Here is a 2526-nt window from a genome sequence, read left to right on the forward strand (position 1 = left end):
GTGATTCCTGATCTCAGAGTCCTGAGTTGGAGCCCCAGGCTGGGTGTAGTGATTACTTTTTTTAAAAATTGGGGGGAAAAAAGCAGCTGATAGTGTGGAGCATGCTTGGGATTCTCTTTCTCTCCCTCTCTCTCTCTCTGCCCCTCGACCACTTGTGCTCTCTGTCTTTCAAAATAATAAATAAATAAACTTTTAAAAAATTAAAAGAAAAGGAAGCAGCACAAAAGAAAATAGGTATTGCTGAAAACACAGTGAGGTTGGTACACAGAGGACAGGTTTTAAAAAAAAGAACAAAACGAAATGAAAATTTTTTAAAATTTAAAAGGATCAGAGAGAAAAATAAGAATTTTGGAAAACAAGGGATAACAAATCTATGTATGCATGATTGGTGTCTGTCAGGCTTAAACACTGCAATAAGATAGTTAAGATAACATTTAAATGAACATTTAAGAAGCATTTAAGATATAATTCAAAAGGACATTCCAGAGGCACCTGGGTGGCTCAATCCTTTGAGCAGTTGAGCGTCCATCTTTGGCTCAGGTCATGATCTCAGAGTTCGTGAGTTCAAGCCTAGCGACGGGCTCTGACAGCTCACAGCCTGGAGCCTGCTTCGGATTCTATGTCTCCCTCTCTCTTTGCCCCTCCCCGCTCATGCTCTGTCTCTCTTTCTTTCTTTCTCTCTCTCTCACAAATAAATAAACATTAAAAACAAGTTTAAAAAAAAAAGGATATTCCAGTAACAAAAGACTTATACCAACTGATCAAAGAGACACCACATATCATTGGCCAAATCTGCTTGCCAGATACCAAAATTTGTTTTTCCCTTCTTCCAAAGAGCTGGGCATGGCTGGAGTCCCTGCATCACTGTGTGGAGGAGAGTTGTTCTATGATCTGGAACACCTAGTGTAGATATTTACCCTAGGGGGAAATAAACTTTATTTCGTTAAGGCCATTTCATTTTATTTGGGATCTACTATAGTAATTTAGCCTATCCTAACAGAGTCACAGACAAAATGAATGTTAACTTCAAACAAAAACAGATAACCTTTTGAACAGACAGATTGAAAAAATGATGTAAAAAAGGAAAACTAAATCAGGCTTACTTCAGATTTCTCTATGGGATATTTACTTGTAGGAGACAGTAGAACAGTCCCATAAAATCGAGAAAATCAAGTTGGACACAATAATTTTATGCAACTGAAGCAGTCAAATAGTCACTGAAGTGAAAAATTAATAGAACATTTTACTTTTGTTCTGTTTTACATACTCGTACCTTCGGTGGTAAAATGTCTGTGTTTTTTGCTCCCAAACATCCAATTGGTTTCTGTAACTTTGACTGGTGCCCTAACCCCAAACCTAGTTTCACTAACATTTTTTAACATCTGGAGAAAATTATTTCGATTTCTTTCTTTCTTTTTAATGTTTAAGTTTTTAATCTATTTTTATTTTATTTCTTCTATGTCCCACATGGGGCTCCAAATCAGAACCCCGAGATTAAGAGTCACATGCACTACCAACTAAGCTAGCCAGGCACCCTGTGAGTTCTCATCTTTTTTAAAATAAGTAGTACATTCACATGCAACAAAACTCAAAAGTTGTAAAAGCCAGGTCTCTCTCTCTCTCTCTCTCTCTCTCTCTCTCTCTCTCTCTCTGTATGTTTATTATGTTTGAGAGAGAGAAAGAGGGAGGGACAGTGTGAGACAGAGAGAACCCCAAGCAGGCTCCACACTGCCAGCGCAGCCCGACTCAGGGCTTGAACTCATGAACCATGAGATCATGACCTGAGCTGCAATCAAGAGTTGGATGCTTAATCAACTGAGCCACCCTGGCACCCCCAAGATATAAACTACTTAATCTAAAGAATAGATCTGTGAATACATGGAGGAAAGATGCAATATAAGTGAGATTACCCAGAAGGTAATGGTTTAGCAGTTTTCTTTTTTTGGAGGAGTTGTGCTTGAAGACAGCTTGAAGAAAGGGGTGGTTTTAGCCAGCATATGGGAAGTGGGAAGAAAAAAAAACACATTTTCTGGATTTAAATGGAAAAAAAAAAAACTACTTGGTGACAGTTTGTTCTTGAAACAGTATTTTTAAAAAAGCATATTAAGGCATATGTCATCCGGTGGAGTTGTAAGGCTAGAAATGAAATTTTGTTTTGTCACCTTTGGATCTGGCCAGTTTGGCCAGTCCAGTTGCCTCCCTGCAAATAGTTCATCAGGATTTAGTGGTTTTTCTTAAGGATTTGCTAGAGAACATTGCAGTCATATCTACAGACTCCTTTGGTTGCTGTTCCCTCTGCCCATCAAAAGTGACTTTTTAAAAATATATTTATTTATTTATTTGATAAAGAGACAGAGCACAAGCAGGGGAGAGGCCAAGAGAGAGGAAGACACAGAATCCGAAGCAGGCTCCAGGCTCCAAGCTGTCAGCACAGAGCCCGATGCTGTCCTCGAACTCATGAATGGAGAGATCATGACCCGAGCCAAAGTTGGACACTTAAATCACTGAGCCACCAAGGTGCGCAAA

This window comes from Lynx canadensis, chromosome A1 (assembly GCF_007474595.2).
Source record: "Lynx canadensis isolate LIC74 chromosome A1, mLynCan4.pri.v2, whole genome shotgun sequence".
NCBI lineage: Eukaryota > Metazoa > Chordata > Mammalia > Carnivora > Felidae > Lynx > Lynx canadensis.